General features: G+C 37.7%; 1 long non-coding RNA gene across 1 annotated transcript in view; it reads right to left on the bottom strand.

The window, feature by feature from the left end:
• Positions 1-22353, bottom strand: part of LOC120305496 — a 95560-nt gene that overhangs the window by 10842 nt on the left and 62365 nt on the right. The gene's annotated exons all lie outside the window — the stretch shown is intronic.

Here is a 22353-nt window from a genome sequence, read left to right as displayed (position 1 = left end):
GCTGCACCAGTTTGCAGGAGACCTTCTGGAACCAGACAAGGTTTAATACAAAGTGGCTGCATTGATACAAATTGCTTAATGACTTTACCCTTGGCTTCATATTCCTTTGCAAGATTGCCAAAAGAAGGTAAAGGAAGTTTGCTTTCTTCAATTTGGATGCAACAACTGAGCAACAGGGAGCAAAGGCCAAGGAAAAGGAAAGCAAATGAATGTTAAGTTTACAAAATGTGGAGGCTATAAATAGAGGACCAGTGAAAATGCAAAGCTTTAAATAAAAAAGGCAATAGTTATTTTCCTGTTTTGTAGCTATAGCCACTTATGTTTCTCCTCTGTTGCTACGTTTGTTCCATTTAACAAATTATTTCATTTAAAGGAGGTTGAAAAGAGTGATCATTTAGGAGCCTTTCTTCAATTGATCCTCGGGTTATTCTCTGCTCTTTAAGTTAGGATAGAAATTTATTTTAATTTCATTATTCCTATGAACGCTGTGCAAATAACAAATGCCAGCTTTTAAAAAAAGAGTTCTGATTTATTGTCCCTTCCAACACTGGATGCTGGAAATCATGTTGATTTTAATTCTTGAAGGATTAGAGAAATTGGGTAAGAGGGGTGAGCTGCTTAAGACTCAGATTTAAAGATCCTATGGCTCCCCTGCCCCTCCCCACTGCAGTCACATGATTGCATTTTGGGTGCTTGGCAACCGGCCTGCATTTATGGCCATTTGCAGCATTCCACAGTCACCTGACTATGATTAGCCAGCACGGCTAAAAGTCAGAGATGGTGGTGGGTATCCTTAACTACTGAATGGCTATGAAACATGATCAGAAGTACCTCCATTTCTTATGCATTCATTTAAATAATTTAAGATGGAGTTTGGCCATCAATACTCCCCAACCAGTTGGCAGATCAATAAAAGTAAGATTCACATTCACAGTCTTTGCTAAGACAACAAAGGCTGGCTTTGTTTTATTAAAACCACAGAATTCTGAGAATTGGTTCTAACCAATCAACCAGATATCAGGGAAGTTGATGAAACAAGAACATCACTTAAGAAGGTCACAATGGGTTCCCATAATAATCTGGCAGGCACCCACACCTGCCAGTGTGATGGTGGCATTCTTCATTCTTTCTGGAGCACTGACATACTTGGTTACAGTTCTCTCCATATGTGCCTGGCGGACAAGATGTGGGAGAGGAAATGTAAACCAATGAATTACATTTGTCTTGATAAACATAGTGTTCAAACAAAGGAATGGGCAGACTTTATTCAATAAGACCACTGCTTGCAGAAGAATGTTATCCTTTGGGACTTTGGATTTATTACTTTTGTTTTGGGATTACTTTGTGGTTTGATTTTGTTCTGTTCAGTCAATTTGTGCCCAACTGTCAAGGGCCAGTTGCAATTTTCTTGTCACTTAAAGAAAGTCATAGGTTGATGTCAAGGAAAATCAACTAAAATAATAAACTGAAGAGGGTCTGTCTGCGTACACATGGTGATTCTGTCCTCCTCCAATGCCTTCAAGCATCAAGGCAGCCTCCAATGTTGAGGCAGTTTATTTTTCAGTTCTTTTTCTGCCTTGGAGACCCATAATAAAACTTACGGTTTAGAGAGTATTTGCTGCTCACCAGCATAAGTACAGGCATATATTAAAGTGTTTGTTTTCACAACACAGAATAATATGCTATCGAAAATCTATTCATAGTTTTACTGTAGCATTAGAGAAATGCTTCACTGGAATAATCTGTGGCCTGATAAAACCTGCCCCCAAAATTCATTTATAATGTTTATTGTGACAGAACAAAAGCAGTGCCCAGCTGGATTGGACCCCTGGCCATTTAGTCCACCAGTCTGTTGTCACAGTGGCCAATCAACTGCACAATGAAGCCCACTAGTCTCCCAGCAGATGGCCTTAAGAGGATGTTACACTTCCATTAAGGCTAATAGACCTTGATTCTCATGACTTTCATGAATTGGTCCAACCCTTTCTGAAGCCAGCCAAGTTGGTAGGCAGCACAACAGGTAGCATATTCCAAATCTGAATTACATGTTATGTAAACAAAATATTTTCTTTATCTGTCCTGATTCTTTGAGATTCAAATTGATTGGGTGACCTCTAGTTCTAATTTTTTTTAAAGGGGGGGGGGAATAGCTTTTTCTTGTCCATTTAATCCACACTATACATAGTTTTTACATCTCAATCACATCCCTTCTCATTTATCTCCTTTCTAGACTAAAAATCTCCAAATTTCTCAATATTTCTCATAAGAAAGTTGCACCAATCTCTAATATTTGTCTAGTTCCACTGTATCCTTTTTGTGGTGCAGCATAAGAATCGTACATAATATTCCAAATATTGTCTGGAATTTACTATTGTTATATATTCTCAAGGAGAGAAGCAACCTAGAACTAAGGAGAAACTTCCTGACAGTGAGAACAATTAATCAGTGGAACAGCCTGCCTCCAGAAGCAGTAAATGCTCCAACACTGGAAGTTTTTAAGAAGAGACTGGACAGCCATTTGTCCGAAATGGTGTAGGGTTTCCTGCCTGAGCAGGGGGTTGGACTAGATGACCTCCAAGGTCCCTTCCAACTTTACTACTATTACTATTACTAAAAGTGTTATAATACTGGCACTTCTATTTTCTGATTTTTTTCACAGGAGATGCACACTAATGTTGGCACCTTCATTGAACTGTTTCCTATCACTCCAAGATCTCTTTCCTCATCAGTCACTACCAGCTCTGATTCTTTTAGTTTGTATGAATACAGGTAGTCCTTGACTTACAATTCATTTAATGACTGTTCAAAGTTACAATGACACTGAAAAAAGTGACATGGCCATTTTTTACACTTACAACTATTACGGCATCTCCATGATCACGTGATCAAAATGCAGTTGCTTGGAAACTGACTAGTATTTATGAGGATTGCAGTGTCCCAGGCTCATATGATTACCTTTTGCAATCTTCTGACAAGCAAAGTCAACGGGGAACCAAATTCATTTTACAACCTTGTTATTAACTTAACAATTGCAATGATTCGCTTAACACTTGTGGCAAGAAAGGTTGTGAAATGGGGCAAAATTCACTTAACAAACATCTCAGCAACAGAAATTTTGGGCTCAATTACACTCACAAGTCAAGGACTACCGGTAGTTAGGATTTTTGGCATCAGCATGCATCACTTTACACTTGTTGACTCTGAATGACATCTGCTATTTTGACACCACCTTCCTAATGTTCATACATGTATAATAATCATATTAGCAATCTTATTAAAAATAAAATGCACATTAACATGCTGATTAACTTAATTTTAAACAAAGTTGCAATTTAAAGGAAATCAAATTGGGATTTTGAGTCAGTTTTGGGCACTTTTCTATCATGGTCCCACCCAGCTGGGAGACACATAGTTCTTAGCAGATCAAAGACCAGGTGTGTTCCTAAGCTTAGAAGAAGTTGTATGTGCGTGCATTAATTGATTCCATCTGTTAAAAAAAATCCAATGATGATGCAGGTAATGGTGTAAAAGATCTATCAGTAATAGCACATTCAAATATAGAAATCTTTGCTTAATGATGCAGCCAAGAAACAATGGATATACAGATGTGAGCCAGTGTTTTGCCAGAATTAATGTTGCACATATGTGTCTACAATAACAGTAGGAAGGAATACGTGCTTCAAACACTGTGGGGTTTTCACATAATAAATGCAAAAATGAGACTGAGGTACACAATGACCATTGATTTTTCCCTAGCTAAGTATGTTTTCATTGATCAAAAAACCCTCTCCACCTTTCATATGTGCAGTTCTTCTGACTTCAATGCCAGTTGCTAGAGAGTGAACCAGACATCCTTGCCATGCAAAGCATATGTGCTATCATTGACTTCTGCGTTTTCCTAGAAAAATAGGAAGATGCCCTAAATTGGTTAATTTAGCTTAGAATTGCTACTTAGTTGAATCTAAGTGATAGGAAGCAGCTATCTTGTTTCAGGCAACATTTTTCCCAGCTCTACATGTAGACTAGTGGCAGCAAAACATTTCATATGCAATATATCTGCTCTACCAATATATACTATGGTCTTTTCTTATTGTAGAAAATTAGACTACCAGTCCATCTTTGGGTTCAAAGAACAGCCTATTTGAATACCATGTGGACATGTTAGAGAATTAATTTGGGTCCTGTTGTAGTCAAAGCATATACTCTAGTACAATGCCCCCCAACCTTTGGGGTACCAGAGACCGGTTTCAGGAGAGAGATTTTTCCCTGGTCTGGAGGGAGCGTGGTTTCGCATACTGTCTGCATCCCAACGATGGGGCTTCACTTTTCACGGCCTGGTTTATGGCATGCCGTGGACCAGTGCTGGTCCATGCACCAGGGGCTGGGGACCCCTGCTCTAGTAGCATGGCCCAAGAAATCCAGTAAAATCAGAATAAAAATAACTACAAAGAATTAAAACCCATTGTATAATATACTAGAGCTAATTAACTGGAATGGCAGCACCAGCATGGCTGGCTGGGAAATTCTGGGAGCTGAAGTCCACGTATTTTAAAGTTGTTAAGATTGAGAAATACTGTAGACTGCATGGTTCCAAAGTAACCAAGTAATAGTAGTAATAGTAGTAAAGTTGGAAGGGACCTTGGAGGTCATCTAGTCCAACCCCCTGCTCGGGCAGGAAACCATACACCATTTCGGACAAATGGCTGTCCAGTCTCTTCTTAAAAACTTCCAGTGTTGGAGCATTTACTGCTTCTGGAGGCAAGCTGTTCCACTGATTAATTGTTCTCACTGTCAGGAAGTTTCTCCTTAGTTCTAGGTTGCTTCTCTCCTGGATGAGTTTCCACCCGTTGCTTCTTGTCCTGCCTTCAGGTGCTTTGGAAAATAGCTTAATTCCCTCTTCTTTATGGCAGACCCTGAGATATTGGAATACTGCTATCATGTCCCCCCTTGTCCTTCTCTTCGTTAAACTAGACATACCCAATTCTAGCAACCGTTCCTTATATGTTTCAGCCTCCAGTCCCCTAATCATCTTTGTTGCTCTTCTCTGTACTCTTTCTAGAGTCTCAACATCTTTTTTACATCGTGTGACCAAAACTGGATGCAGTATTCCAAGTGTGGCCTTACCAAGGCATTGAAGAGTGGTATTAATACTTCACGTGATCTTGATTCTATCCCTCTGTTAATGCAGCCTAGCACTGTGTTGGCCTTTTGGCAGCTGCAGCACACTGCTGGCTCATATTTAGGTGATTGTCTACTAGGACTCCAAGGTCCCTCTCACAGTTACTACTATTGAGCATGGTGCCACCGATGCTGTACTTGTGCATTTGGTTTTTCTTGCCTAAATGTAGAACCTTGCTTTTTTTCACCATTGAATTTCATTTTGTTAGTTAGTGCCCAGTGTTCAAGTCTGTCCAGATCCTTCTGTATCTGAAGCCTGTCTTCTGGAGTGTTGGCTATTCCTGCCAGCTTGGTGTCATCTGCAAATTTGATGAGTTCCCCATCTATCCCTTCATCCAAATCGTTGATGAAGATGTTGAAGAGTACTGGGCCCAGAACAGAGCTGAAGTACTGAAGTACTGAACTTGACTTAACAACACTTTAATTTTTCATGGGATTGGAAGAAAGCACAGAGGAACAGATGTACATGACACATTAAACAATGTTTTTATGACAACCCTCTCCCTTGTTATAACCCTAATTCTGGGGCCACATAGCTAACCCTGCTCCATATAATGTTTGCCATAGAAGACAGGCAAGGAAATAGGAGAAAAATAAACAAAAACAAAATATTATATTTTGGAAATATGTGATTCAGAGAATACAATGTTGAGCCAAAAGACTGGATACACTTTCATTGTAGGGAAATGTGTAAGTCTTATGAAATTTGCCACCTTCACCAATATGGTGCTTTTCAGATGTCTTTGTTCATGCTGGCTAAGAATTATGGAATTATGGTCCAACACATTAAAAAAGTATTAAAGTGTGGAAAATTGGAATAAACTTTAAAAGTTTGGGCAAAGGAGATTTTTGTAAAATTAGGAGGGTATTTTTCTCCTGCATGTTTTTCTGTTGTGGATAGATGGCTTAGAGATTGACACAAGTACATATTATAATATCTAATTAACTCTGATAAATTATTACTACTTGCTGATGCTGTAGTAATAGGTATTTAAAACAGTCAAATTTATGGAGAATATGATCAATGGAGATTTTTTAAGTGTGGTAGATAATAGACTTTAATGTTTTTTGAAGCACAGTATCTTTGAATTCCACATATTGGAGATCAAAAAAGGAATACTACGTGTCAGTGTAGAAATGTACATTGCAAGTAAACACAATTTTTTTCTGTGTCTTATAACTAGAAATATTTTGAAAAAGTAAGTCCACCAACTCAGAAAATCAGTGATTTCAAAAGTTGTTATTTCTGAAAAGTGACCCTAGTATCTTTACAGAATACTGTTCATTTCTATAAGTAGCTCATATGCAATAGTGAAAAACCGCATATAACCATGATTAGGAAATCATAAGTTTATGAGAACCAGCATCATGGTTAGGATGTCAGATTAAGTCTCGGGAAATCCAGGTTCAGGTCATCCATAGTCATGAAAACTCACAGGATGATTTTGAGCCCAACCTAGTCCACAAAGCAGTTCTTTCAGAGAAAAACTCATCTATGTATCTTGTCTTGAGCTTCTCAAGCTAATGTGGTATATGTATGTATGAAGATAGAAAGATAGATAGATAGATAGATAGATAGATAGATAGATAGGTAGGTAGGTAGGTAGGTAGGTAGGTAGGTAGATAGATAGATAGATAGATAGATTTGCTCTATTTGTGCCCATCAACCCTCATTTATTGCAAAGAGCCATAATTTTGAGGCACCAAATATTTTTTCAAATTCATGGATTCTCATAGCCCTCTAAAAGCTGTCACTCAATCATTAACTGTATCAGGAATATTCATATCAACTGTATTTAATTAATTTAATTTGGTTTAAATTAAATTAAAAGTGAAATGAACATTCAATTTTCTTCTCAGTCCATCTATTTTCTTCTAGTTTATCTACATCTCCTGGCCTCAGTCCTTCCCCATCTGCCACTCGAAGACCAAATCTTTAAGCCATGTCCCCCAAAAGATTGCACACCCTGTTAAATTGAAAAGTTAATGATTATGGGATTTCATTCAATTTAATTCATTGATGTGTTAGAAAAATATCACTCAATTTGGTTACAGAAAGCAGGAGATAGCTTAAAAGGAACTTATGCTTGTCATATTGTTTTCTTCTCCAACCCTTTTTACAGTGACACATCCCAGACCAGTGATGGAAAGATGGTTACAATCACAGTGTTTTTTCCTACCCTTCTCCAAAGGAGCCAGCTGGACAAGCTGAGAGAAGAATCAGACATACAACACAAGTCTCCCCACTAAAGAAGTAGGGCAGAATAATTAATTTGAATGCAATCCTTCAAACACTTCAACCAAAAAGCCAATATTTATTAAGAGAGAAGATATGGCTTTCTGAATGCTTTCACATGCCGAAGATCTGAATATGTAATTCAAAATGTCTGTGTGCCATAAGGTTAAAAGTATACATTGGTGAATAATGACAGCCCAACATTTGCTGAATGTAGGCATTCACGTAGGAATTAATTTGGGAAATGCCTGAAATCTTGCCACATGCTCATCTAAAGGCTCATAATCCTAATGAGGTGTTTTACAGATCTCTCAGGTTGGGGAAGCTTTTCACCGCCTGCCAACGTACACACAAATACACACGTATGCTAGTGTTACAAGTAATTGCCCGCAAATTACTCTTGCCCACAGATGTGCATAGAGTATACATTTTCTGGAGCCATGTCCCTATCATCACCCCGAAGATTGAAGACGGCAGAGATTGGACTGGAAAGCAGACACCACTGCAATCTTAGAACCTCGATTGCTTATTTCCCTCCAGCCTCTTGAACTCTCAACTGGCTCATACCTGCTCATACTGATTTCTGCTGTTAAGGACATTTCCTGGCTGTCCAAGAAGGAAAAGATTGTTCTGACTTTTCAATTTATTTTTGGCTAGGCAGGATAGCTGTACCACTGGCACAGGCCTTCTTTAGCCATCATTTTTGCTTCGGGGCCAAACAAGAGGAGAAATTAATTTTCCCCGATCGCAAGAAATATGTGTAGTTGTTTGCCATGCAAATAGCAGCACAGACAAACCTGAATAGCCTTGGTGAGATGGGAGGAGACAGATTAACCCTTGCACTCTTGCCTGTGGTCTTCATTAGCAATGGGCAATTCATTTGAAACTGCTTTAATTTTTTTTTTTTTGACCTTCCTGGAGTCAAAGGCGAGGAACATGGTTGATTACATGTCTTCACTGCTGTGACAAAAAACTTTTGCCCTATTTGGAGGAGGAGAGGCGGGGGGAATGAAATGAGAAACCTAAAACTTATAGGGGCTTCAGATCCTCAGATTGTTGTTTAAGCTGCTTTCTCCCACTCCCACCCAGTGGGAAATCAACTGTGGAACAGGGTTAAAAGATGAAATAGGTGCCTTAAATTCAAGGCTTTAGGTTTCGACTCCTGCTAAACCCCAAACCCAAACACCTAAATCCAAAGGAGCCTGCCAACAGCGTCCTGCTTGTCAAAACTCTCTGCAGCTTTTTTCCCATGAAATTCAGACACACTAGAACACATATGTAACAAAAAGTATGCAAATTTCACAATGAAATAGGAAGTTTATGCTTTCCTGAAGCTATCATGTCATCTTCTCTTGAACATGGTTCTTCCGTGCCGGCCACATTAACTCCATTTTTGCTTTCTCATTTTTTGGTATGGTGGATCAGCTAAAAATCATCAGGCAAGTGCTTCTTCTTCTGCAAGCTTTGGCTAACATTATCCTTGAGTTGAAAAATGTTTTTGTTTTATTTGAGGTACAGTATTGTATGAGTGATGCTGCCTCATTAGCCTTTGGCCCAATTCTCAAATCCATTTTTTTCAAAGAAAAATCATATCGGTGTCAGAAGCTACCTTATACTATAGTGGTCAGATCGCTGATTCATTTATTTAGCCTGTTCTTCTATTCTGACAGATTCCCCAGAACAGGAAGAAATTTCTCTATTACCTCTAACTTGATTCTTTTAAAATTGGAATTGCAAAGAATTAAACTCAAGATCTTCTAGGAAACCATATACTCTAGTTCTCAATTACTCCAGGTTTTATTCTGTCATTTTGGGGCTGCAACAGAATTATTTCAGTAAAAGAATACTCAGTAAGAATTTTTTTTAAAAAGCTTCTTGTATGGCAACTACCATTTCTTGTCATTCAAAGATAAAGAGTGTTGGAGATTTATGACTTCACTATAAATATGAGCTATATCACTGGATTATGTTTTTCTATCCTTTGATGCTTAGAATGAAACTCAAGAGTCCCTCTGTTAGTTCTGTGCAAGGTAGCAGTGTTAATTTAACATTGTTGCAAATGCCAATCTATTCTAATAGCATTTTATGTAATGCATAACACATCACATGTAACTAATCGTTCTTCTGCTAAGCAGAATTACCTACTTGATTTCCAATGGTTGGTGATTTCTCTATTGTCACTTTTGAGGGTTTTTCTTAAGTGTCCACTTACTTGAATGTCAATTTCAGCATTATCAGGGAGATTAAAAACCTGTTATACAAACAACTGTGTTCATCATTTGATTATGACACTGAATCTTTTCCAAAATCTAATTCTTGCAAATTTCAACGAAGAAATGAAATCTATGTAGATGAAATCTTTTTTTTTTAACCCTAACATCTAGATCTGGTCATACCATACAAAATTCCTGACGTGGCAGAACATGGCATATCAAATTATAGGTGGAGGATGAATGACAGATATTGTGTTAATAAATGAAAGTATCTGGTAATTCATCAGAGTAAAACATGCTGACTTTAGTTCCTGACATGTGAGTTCCTCATCTTGAAAAGTAAGGATACCAACAAATTGGGTTTGATTCCTGCTGTCTGTATAGGTCCACCCATGTAGTTTTCTTAAAAACAGCAAAATGGTTTGGTATTCCTCTTCTATAGGATTTTTTTTCTACTTCTCAGACTAGTCTATACCCCAGAGATTCCTTTGTGGCTGCTCATCATTAACATCAATTCACATCAACATTAACTAGGCCTGATCTTATTACTTAGCATCTGAACTCACTCAAGGTCAATCAGATGATGCCACCTGTTGAGGCTTCTTGCTCTCTCATGCAATCAGAAAGACAATTTGGAAAGACATGCCTTCATAATTCAATAATATTGTTCAGTGGAAGAATTTATGTAACTATAAAATCCTAGTTTTGGTGATGTGTATTTTGTTTTGTTTTTAAGAAATTGAATAACCACTCAACTGCATTATCACCCAGCTGCATTCTGATGAGGATCCAGATCTGCTGGGGAGACTACATTTAAATTCACTAGAATCTTCCAGACAATCAAGTCCACTTCATCCTGGGGTCATAGGTACATTCCAAAAGCATAGCCAAAAAGTGCTCCATTTTGATAGACGCAGCTCCAACCTCAGTCCATAAGTTTCCCTGACAAGACAGGGAGAAAGAAAGAGAGAAAAATGGACCACAAAGACTGATCACATGGTATCAAAGGGTACATAAAATCCCTTTGAAAGAAAAACAAAGAAAAGAAATGGATTTGGAAGCAACCATCTTTTCAACTCACACTCATGTGTTTGTATATTGATCATGACTGACAGAACAACTTGGGCCCACAAATATGTATGATCATAACACAATGTGAATGGCTTTCTTTGTTTTTTAAAAATAGAAATGGAATCATTTGCATGATAGATCAACCATCTTTTTGCATGTCAGAATGTCTCTTATTATAAACAGCCTCAGTAAATCTGATGGACAGTTTATTTGCTGCCAGATTTTTTTAAAAAAAGTATGCAAACTCAGTCTTCTTTCCTTTGGCAGAGTGATTCTAAAACAAAACAAGCCAAAATTTTACTAGGCTTGATCTTAAAAGGAAAGAACAAAACAGACATGAAAAAGTGTCATTTCTATGCTTCAATCCCTTCGCTATACTTCTCACTCATTTATTTCTCTGTGCAGAGACACAGGACAGATTTGCACCAAGAATATTAAAACTTTTTGTTCCAAAGAAAACCCTTTAACATTTAATTTCCTTTCTGATCCTCAGTTGCTGATCTGGGTAACTCAGTTTGAAAAGTCCTGAGTAGGTCTGGTAGGTTTTCTCTGATTTCTGACTCTTCAATCAACATCACTGCTAGATCAAAAGAAAATTCATTTTCCCTCAAAGGTGCTTGGGTCAGTGGCTTGAAAGAAAAGGATGAATATGGCAATGGTTTTGAAAAGAGCTAATCTCCTTCAAGGATCTGAATGCACCCTGGAGAGAGATCATAAACCCTGATTTCAAGTTTGCATTTTTATTTCATATTTACTTGAGTTATTCTATCTTTCTTCATCATGTCCTTTGGTCTGCTTCAAATTCTGCCATCACAAGTGCAGAATAAGAGTTGCTCTTACAAAGAGTTAAACAGGTATCTTTAGTACCCTTTAAAATAGGTGTGGGCAATGATAGGCCCTTTATGACCTGTGGACTTCAACTCCCAGAATTCCTGAGCCAGCCATAAAGGTGCCATAGTTGCCCACTCCTGCTTAAAAGTCTACAGGAAAAAAGCTGTTTCTACAGAGAATGAGGAAGAAATGGATTTCTGGTTTATTTTGATCAGGATTCAGTCTTGAAATCAACTGTTTCAGTTCTGGAACTTGTTTTAAGTGCTAGTTTTCCAACTACAAAACACCATCACTCTACTAATGGAACCATCACACTGAGAGTGCTGAAGTCTTTTCAGCCAGAAGGCAGCTGGCTAACAACAGAAAACATGATGCCTTAAAGCAGTCTTTCTCAGCCTTAGCAATTTTAACTTATGTGGACTTTAATTTTCAGAATTCGTCACAGACATGCTGGCTGGAGAATTCTGGGAGTTGATATCCACACATCCTGATGTGAGTTTGAAAAACAGCACTCTAGAGAAGTATTTTTTTACCAGTATCTTAAAGACGCGTGGACCACACATTTTATTGTTGCTGAATTTGAAAAACACTGCGCTAGAGAACTGCTGTTGTTCAATGAACCCTCTCTCAAACTTTTAAAGGATGTCAGAAGGATGTTTAAATGCAAAAAGGCCAAACAAAACATTCTAGCCTTATAAGGATTCAGTATTCAATAGTCACAAAATGGCTATTCATTGGGAAAATAAAAAAATAGACTGAAAAAGAAATGGAAGGAAAGAGAGTATGGCAAGAAATGGAAGGGAAGTTGAGCATGAGAGATGAGATGCTTGATCCCTTTTTGCTCTTTTTTCTGATGTAAATCTTGCTGAGGTGGTAGGATGGGAATAAAGTAAAAATGAAGAAAGATAGGAAAATTGTATCAATTGACTGGTTGCCAAGCAGGAAAACATAGTTCAAAGGGAAAATATAGAGGAACAAAAGATAAAATGAAAAGGTTTTAAGTATCTCTGTTCCTCCATCTTCCTTGAACAATGGGACAAAAGAATTTTATTTATTGACTTACTATTATACCTTTTCATTCAAGGGAATATCAAAATGGCTCACCAAGTTGAAAAGGAAAAGATAACTCAGCAAATCTAAACATAAATTAAAATGATCTGTTCAGATTAAAAGCCTGGAGAAAGAATGGCATTGACATGGATTTCCTAAATATGGTAGGGTGGGCAAACTCTACTCCTAACGTAATATAAGATTACGTGATATAAGAGAAGTCCTCTTCCATTTCTGTTTGCCAGACTGGGAAGAGGCATCTTAGTCTGAGCCTCTTCTGTAGGCCTTAATGGCTGGGCAGGTATCTAATCAGAGTGGGCTTAGACATCTCGACTATATTGCAATGTGAAGATGTGGTTTCTGCCAAATCTGTCCAGATCAGGTAGTTTTAGCTAGAGTAGCCATAATTATGCAGACATATACTCCACCATAGCTATTATCTGTATATCTAGTGAAACCTGGAGATTAAAACCCACTCCCCATCTGTGAAGTGATTTTTTTAAAGAGTTATTGCAACTCCATTCAAAGCAGACTAAACTCTGAGTCCACTTTTTTTAATTTACCAGCAAGAATTCCATTTCTGTAGATTATAGTCTAGTTTGTTTCCCTTCTTTTAACCCATTCCCCAATTTAAGCAATATTCAAGAGTACTGATGGGTTCCTTGGCTTCACTTTTGGACAAAATGCAGGAAACTTCAGGTTCATGCATTCCACCCCGTTTTTTTTATTTTAAATTAATCACAGGTGGTCGTGATGTCCAAATCTATCACCTACAGTTTATGAAACTGGTTTGCTTCAAGAAATCACTGTGAAGATTAAGCACAATTTAGGTTTCAGGCATAGCATTAATTTTCTTTTGAAACAAAAAACAGACTTTTTTGTGTTTGCATCATAGAAGAGGGGGATGAGCATATCCAGTCACAGCTTGCAAAGCTTTTGTATTACACACAGAAACAAAAGGACATAGACTATCATGCTTTTCACGGGTCGGATAATTCACCACCTGGTCATAATGCAAATTAGAGATTGCAAATAGGAGAACATGGTTTATAGAAGCCTTGCAGAATAAATTAATATTGTTTGGTTAGGACATATTTTGAATGGTTTATAGCAATTTATTGGTGTTGGGTTGATGCATATCTTCATAGACCAAGTTCAGAGAAAAGCTTACAGCAATATTGCAATGTTACCTACTATTGTTTTAACCTCTATGTTCCTAGTACAGCAAAAATCTAGAGGAGCAGCAGATGGCAGTAAAGAGGAAAGTTTTTTGGATTCCTTTTCTGCCATCTATTGGTTATCAAAATTTCTGAGTCCCAGATCTGGGGTAAAATTCAAGAAAGGCAAAGCTAGTGGCTAATATTGGTGAATGTTTTTTTTTAAAAAAAAATTGGCATGGGGAATGGAAAAAGTGATAGGCTCACTTTAAAAAATGTTTTGGTTTTTTATGTCAAAATTTGAATAGGGAATGCTCCACTTAAAGACAAGATATACTGCAATATTTCATTTACCAGTCCCAACATAATGCAATAGAAGTTCACTTTAGACACAATGCCAGGCATACTTTAGTCACTTCACAGTTCACATTTCCATCACCCATTAGAGGCAGATTCTGTATTCAGAGATACAGATTCTAGATGTGCAGAAGTCTGTACACTTAAAATTGAAAAATTAGCCTCTTAGTAACAGTTTACAGATCAGAAGTAGACTTTATGAAACCAGTATCAACCATTTCCGCTTGATTATTCCAGTCTCATAATGGCAATTCACCATATAAAATGAATGCCACAACTTCATAGCACCTCCAATGTTCCTAGTTTAGCCATTAGCTGGAATGGATGAGGAGAAACCTTGGGACCATTAAGACGTATCATGTGCATGAGTTTCTAGCAATCATAGGGGAGCTTAGAAGTCCAAAAAGGGAATAGCTGTTCTCAGTTCTCCTAAGATGCAGACATGAGTGCCATCTATTGCTTTGGGAAACGAATTAGACCCTGTTTTTAACCTCTTGGGCTCTTCAATATAAGGAAATGCAGCTTACTAGCAATCCTCATAAATGTTGCAACCACTGCAATCAAACTCCCCCTACAGGCTGAAGCCCTCTGCCTGCTAAGAGAACAAAAGGGGCCTCATATATTTTATTCTGGTTGTTGACAAGTTCTCTGCAGATGGTCTGCATCTTCCGTTATCAATAATGTTGAAAAGCTTTTCCATTCATGCCAAGTGGCCTCCCTAAGCCGGCGGCTTTTAATAGCATTAAAACTTAGAGCAAATCAATTTCTATCTCAATTACGCGCCAGTCTTGTGTTCCCCTCTAAACCTTTTACTTCTCTCTTAGGAGAAGATCTCTCCATCACTGTATACCGCAAGGCCTGAATATAAATACAATATCACTGTGTGCTGCCAGAAGACCTGGAAGCAAGCCATCACTTGACCATTTTAATAGCAACCTTTGGAAGAAACCAGCAGTGTCACCCATGTATTACAAGGCATTACTGGCCGGTCTTAAAATCAAAGCAGTGATTCATTGTTTGGCTAAGAGGAAAAAGGGGCTACTTTTTCTGCATTGTTGTTTGACCTTATCCCTTTAACTTGAAGGCAAAAGAAGTTGTGAAGGCTGCTGCACCTTAGCTATTGCCAGAAATAAATCAAATGTGGTACAGAAAGCTTTAAAGGTCCCATTGCACAAGGACAAATGATACCTTTTGGATGCAAGTTCAGTATACTTTAGCGGGCAGATGAAGGAGACAAGCAAGCTAAAGATTAAGAGCTCTGCTTCTTAATTAAACCTAACATGCAGAATCAAAGTACCTACAGTTGTTGATTGAGTTTCTTTTTTTATTTTTTATTTTAATAAAGAGTTTGCATAGATCAGTCAAGCACTAAGTTGATAGATTGCTACCTGCACAGATGTTTGGAAAGTCAGAGCAAATGGTCTGTAACCAAAAAACAAAACAAAACCAAAAAAACTATCAGGCCTGATACAGTAACACCCTGGACTCTTCACTGGAAGAACAATAGTCCCATATTTCACTAAACCTATAAATCCTTATAATTAAGCTATGGTAAATGATGAATACATTTAATAAATTGCTCTTAACCATTGAGAGACAGTTTGGTATAGTGGTAAAAGGCACCAGGCTGGAAACTGGAAGGCTCTGAGTTCTAGACCTGCCCAAGATAAGGAGTCAGCTGAATGACACTGAACTAGTCTTGTATTCCCAGCCAAGGAAGAGGAAGGCAGGGGTAAACCATTGCTGCAAATGATGCCAAGACAACTAACTGCATTGTCTCATCAGGCAGAAGTCAACAATTGAATCTAACAACCCTAGTATCTGCAACTTCATGTCAAGAGTGTTCAAATGTTTTGGCTAAGACAGTAACAAAATAAATTTTAAAATACCCCAAGTTATTAGGTCAGAAGTTTTCTGGCCTTCAGTATTATGATAATAGTCAGACGTTTAGGTTGGATCTGACATTTTTATTTATCAAGCGTTTCCCAAAGACTTGGGATAGGCAGATGATGTTAAAGATATTGTTTTTTTTTTATTAAAGAGTTTTATAAATTTTACAGAAAATAAAAGACAATACAAAAACAAAAAACAACATATACAAATAAAAAACAAACATTACCCAACAAAACCCCCCTTCCCCCACCCCTACCCAAACCCCCCTTCCCCCCCCAGGGCCTCCCAGAGCAGAATATAGGCTTAATTAAAAAAAAGTTAAAAAAATTTATATTTATAAAAAAAGAATATAAAATAGAATATATATATATATATATAAAGTTAAAAATTATGAAAAAACTATATAGTATTTTTATATCAAATTTAAATTGTATGAATTTTATCCATTTATCCCAAACAGCAAGAAATTTCTCTTGCGTTTGTCCCTTTAAGAAAGCCGAAATCTTTGCCATTTCCGCCAAATGAGACACTTTAAGAAACCATTCCTGCAATGTAGGCAAAGATTCCTTCTTCCAATATTGTCCTACTAACAGCCTCACAGCTGTAATCAAGTTTAACATCAATATAACCTCCTTTGTATCACAATCAATAACTATACCTAACAAAAATAATTGTGGAGTAAATTTTACCCTCCTTTTAAAAATTCTCTGGATATTCCACCATATCTTAATCCAGAATGCTTTTATCTCTCTGCACGACCACCAAATATGATAATAAGTAGCGTCCATACGTTAAAGATATTGTTATAGGATGTAAACTATTCCAAGTAAAGCTGCCATTTACAATTGACTGATGGTGATTTTGTCAAAGATATTCAAGTAGATGTTTTGGGACTGCACCCAAGATACTTACCACTATTGGTATTATCTTTGTTTTCTTTTGCCACAATTGTTCCATTTCTATTTTCAAGTCTTTGTATTTTGTTATCTTCTCCAATTCCTTCTCTTATAGTCTCTTCTGTCCAGGGCAGCTGCAAGTGCCTGTGACAGTCACATGAGTGGGAGTGAGTGAGCCCATACAACACTCACACAAGTGGGACCACAAGCCCCTGCGATGCTCATGAGTGGAGTTGCAAGCCCTTGTGATGCTCATGTGAAGGTGGCCGAGAGTGCCTGCGATGGTCACGTGAGTGGGGCTGCGAGTGCCTGTGACCCTCACATGAGTGGGCTGTATGCGCATGCGCATCAGCCAGCCACTCGTGCAGCTCAGTTGCAGATAGGTCATGGACCGGTAGTGGGCTGCAGTGCACAGGTTGGGGACCTCTGAGATACAGGGAAGTAACCATTCAATAGAGGAATTTGCATATAATTGTATTTATATTTAAACTGGATTGGAGACAATATTATTATTGATTTAACTGGGCTTAAACTCAGTGAGAGTAAGAGTTTTAGCTGACAACCTTGATGTTATCAATTGTTTGTAACTCCGGAAAGCCAGCCACATTTACTCCTATTACCCTTTGCATATCTTCACAGACCCTCACTTTTTCTTTCCCCGCTTTTCTTAATTTCTTAATTTCTGCTGAGTTCCTAGCAAAACAAAACAATAGCAAATTCTCTACAATGCGCTTTCTCTGAAAGTGGGAAAACTATCTATTTCCAACTCATCCTAATTTTCTTATGGTATTATATTTGTTACATCTGTAGTTTAAATATTCCAGTATTCAGTCCCCAAAGCTTGAGTGATAACCATTTATTTATCACAATTTTCCTCGGTTTTTCTAGTATTTTCCGGCAAATGCAGGGTCCATGTTTTTGGATCAGCTGAGTGCTGATCCATTGATTGCAACAAGAATTGATCAACTGGCATGTCATCCAGGCCTCATGTCATGAGTTAAGAGAGAGGGACTGGTCCAAAGTCACCCAACTGTCTTTCATATCTAAGGCAGGATTAGAATTTATGCAATCTCCTTGGTTTCTAGCCTGGAGCCTTAACCGCTAGTAGCTAGATCAAATTGGCTACTATAAATTTACATGCCGTAAATAAATACACCTTAATTTTATAAGATCATTTGGTTTTGCACTAAGGCTATGGTTTTATAGAAGGTGTTGAAATGTTTTTATCCTTGAAGCCAGAGCTGAAGAACCCCTGGGCACAAAACCATCTTGAGTTCCCACCATATGTGTTTAACCACAGGCAGAACTGCACACAAAATAGAACTGTGATACTTATATTATGATGAACTTGTCTGTGGATGTCAGTCCTTAGAGTAGCTCACACAGGAAACCAAGGCCATGACTCCTAATGTCACCTTTACTGTAAGGCTACCGTAACATAATCTTGAAAATCTGAAAGCATTTCCCTGCATTTACTTTCCAAAGAACTAGGGAAGGTCCCTTCTAAGATCCCCACCCCTCCTTTGGACTCAGATTTCATTTATCAGATGGTTTTCTAGGTTGTGGCTCTTCCTCCTGTCTCCCAAGGTTATTCTCACAGGTATTATACTTGGAAACCTCTAACAATGTAACCCTTTCCTAGCTTTTCACACAAGACAGGCTCAGATATTCATTGTTCACATCTTTACATGAGAGTAATGCTTGTTTTGACATGGAGGAGGAGACAGATTTGCCCCAGCTTCTGCCTCTTCAGTAGAGGAGGTTTTGTTCCTTTGAAAACTAGAGGCTGAACTCCAGGAGTGTCAAGCAACCACTTGTGCACCGGAACGGGAGCACCCAGAATTGGTTGAAAAATGGGTGGCTATGTAAATGTTTCAAACAAACAAACAAACAAACAAACAAACAATCATATATACATACATGACAACACAGAGGAAGCAACACTTAATCTTCTCTTTAATGTTGCAATCGTTTTTATTCCTCTGCAGAATTTAAAGGTTGCCATCAATTTGAACTCAACCTGCAGAAAATCTGCACTATAATACTTATCTCTTCAAAATGACCTGCTGGACTTTTTTAAAATTTATTTTTCTATTATTTATTATCTTTTTTAAAATTTTATTCATTTGCATCTGTTAGATCCCCAGACTGGGTTAGCTTTATAATCTCTTTTCTGATACTGATTAACTGCATTTTAAAACTGAAGCTAAAAGGATTTTTTTCCCTATCTATATTTTTTTCTTTCCATAAAGTTTAATTTTGTTTCTTCCCTATGAGATTGGCTTATCTTTTAATAGACTAGCACCTCTATTCACATCTCTTGAAATTATAAGTCCATAAAGTGACACTATAACATTTATTTCATTGTTATCTTTTTGTCCATCAGGAAAGCACTAGAATATGGGTTGGGTAGAGGAGATCAAGGCATCAGATTTCAATTCAGAATAGAGCTGGAAGGGACCTTGGAGGTCTTCTAGTCCAACCCCCTGCTCAAGCAGGAGACCCTATACCATCTCAGACAAATGGCTGTCCAATCTCTTCTTAAAAACCTCCAGTCCTGGAGCAGCCATAACTTCTGAAGACAAGCCATTCCACTTGTTATTTGCTCTCACTATTAGGAAGTGGTTGTGGTGAGAACTACCCAACCCTACTACTTGGGGTTTTAGGAAACCAGGCTATGAAGAGTATGTAGACTAGAAGGCTTCTAGGAGATAAGATTTGAGATCTTCACCCTTCTACTTCATGGTGTGCTATCACAATGGCATATACAGAAACACTATATATGCCCTACTTGCAAGATATCCTACTAAGAGTTTAAATTAATCATTGCAGCATTTCAAACGTGTATGTATTTTTCAGATTGTGACTCTTAATATGTAATAAATTGTTCAGTACTTGTGGAATTTGTGGAGACATCATTCCTTCTTCATACATAAAAATAACAGGAGCAGTTCTGTTAACTTGTCCAGTCTTGCCTAACTGTCCACATTTATGTGGAAGACTTCAGGCAAATCTTACGGCATTGAGAAAAATAAAATGGTAAAAGTGCCTGATAGATTAGCAATTCTATATATGCATATAGGTAGCCAGAATCTCTGAATTCCTTTTTAACAAATACTTTACTCAGGATGTCTATTATCAGGCATTGTGCTTCATGTTTTAAAAATGTGTTCCTAAAACAATCTAGTTTTATATCATTTAATTTGTTATCGTGCTATTTTGTTCTGTTGCTTAGATCTGGGAATACTAATTAAGCAAGTTCACGAGGAGAATATATGGACTGTATGAAAACCTTATTCAGTTTAAGTAATTCATGAAAACCATAAAGATTACTATTAGCCTTGATGGCAATGTGATGACCTTTGAAGGCCATCTGTTGGGAGACTAGTGGGCTTCCTTGAGCAGTTGGTTGGCCACTGTGAGAATAGATTGCTGGATTAGATGGGTCAGGCGTCTGATCCAGCAGATGTATTGCTTACATTCTTCTGTGAGGGTGTTAGAAAATAGCCATCCTGATTACTAAAAGTTCTTTGAATGCTGGGCTGTTTCCATAAGTTATATTCCTGGTGATCCCATCATACAGTGGCTCAAAAATAAATAATTGTACCAGGGGAATATATGTGTTTTTCAAGTGCTCTCCTATCAGGAGCTGATTTACATACCACATGGATGTGATGATGAACTAAATATAGGAGAAAGCACTGACAGTTAACATATGGACATCATTTCAACTAGACCATCATATGTTAATTGGAATTATCACAACCTGGCAAATCAAGTCTTGCTATCATTTTTCTTTAAAAAAAATGAGGATAGTCTCTGGCTTTAAGCCAACCAAGACCTGCATGCATACATGCCCAATAGTACATACACATCAACATTTATTTGCTTATTGTCTTAACAACCCTTGACAGCAAGTTGCAAATTATAATGGACTCTGAAGGTTCAGTAGAGGATGTATTATGCAGACAGTGCCTTGATAAATCCCCTGCAACTGTTCAAGTGATGTTCTTAAAGCTGGATCTATGCTATATATGCTGTATTGGTAGTTCAGCTTAGACAGAACTTTCTTTTAGAAAGTTCCCCTTGGTCTACTTCCTACTACAGAAAAAGTCATTGAGACATTCCAGCAATATGATTATAGGCAGCTCAGTTTGTGCACTGAGACACAGCTGGGGACAATTAAGGCAAAAAAGCCATCTGGACAAGCTAGAGATGGAAAAATGAAAAGAATGTGATTTGTGTATAGATGTGTATATTGCGCATACATAAACCTGGCTAGTGGCAGAACAGGAGTGGAGGTAAAAGAGGGATCAGCCTAGAATCCCTACATAGCCACAATCAAACTAAGTCCAACCTTCTTTAAATTCCCTGGACCCTTAGCTAACTCCAAGGAAGTGCTAACACTTAATTGAGAAGATTTCTGTTATAGGCTGTTTAGCAATAAATCAGCTAACTGGACCTTCACATGTGGAACTGCTTTTACATGCCTGACACTCCACTTCAATTGATACAAATACTGTGCATGCTAGGAATTCCCTTGATTATCTACCTGTTCAATAATACACACAAATTATTCATATAAAATAAAATGCTAGTCCTTCATAGAAATGATGTTCAAAAATATACTTTCCTGCCACAACAGGCTGGCTAATCATGGAAACCTGGGGCTAATCAACAACAGTTGAGTTGTAAATTGTGAAGTTTCTATTTCATCAACTGTAAGACTCAGTGTAGGTACACTGTGTGTCAAAATGGGCAGGAGGATGGGCATGAATTCAAGCCAAACACTTTTGTACAGGTGTGATTTGTCAATACATGTAGAAAAAGAGCCTGCACTGTGATCCTGCACCCATCATCTTGCCCGTTTTGACCCTCCTCATAGGTGCTGCTGGTCAGTGTCTTTTTCTTTCTATGAAGGCTAGTAACGAACAAAGTCTTATAACATTTATGCTCTTGTGGAAATAGTAGCACTGCAGAAAATGTTTTATTTTGTTCAATTCTTTCAACAGAAGAAATCATATATTTAGTCCAACCTTGTCAGGGAAATTGGGCTAATCTGATTCCCAGGCAATGGCAATTCACTTCTGTCCTGTTGTGAAGAAAACTACATGGAGATATCGTGGGGAGTCAGTCTTGATTTGAGGGCACCAATGTTTTGTGTCTGTGTCAGAATTTATATCTGCTACTACTCAAAGCTGTAATAAAAAGACATACAAATGTGTCTGGGGATTTCAGATTCTTTTGAAATGTTTATCGTCTGTTTGTTTCTTTCCAATCATTTTTGTACATAAAAACTATTCACTGTAGGTTTGGGATGTCCTAGAATTGGATAGTCAAAAAATGTATCATCCAACAAATCATTTTTCCTGGGAAAAATAAAAGTAAAGAGAAGAGAACAACCAGGAGGAGATGGGTAGACTCAGCAGCAATGGATACACTGTTAATTTGATAAACCAGGTTGAGGACAG

This window comes from Crotalus tigris, unplaced genomic scaffold (genome assembly GCF_016545835.1).
Source record: "Crotalus tigris isolate CLP2741 ecotype Arizona unplaced genomic scaffold, ASM1654583v1 scf7180000017549.6302385, whole genome shotgun sequence".
Taxonomy (NCBI): Eukaryota; Metazoa; Chordata; class Lepidosauria; order Squamata; family Viperidae; genus Crotalus; species Crotalus tigris.
The sequence above is the reverse complement of the archived record's forward strand: the minus strand, read 5'-3'. Positions and strand labels throughout refer to the sequence as shown.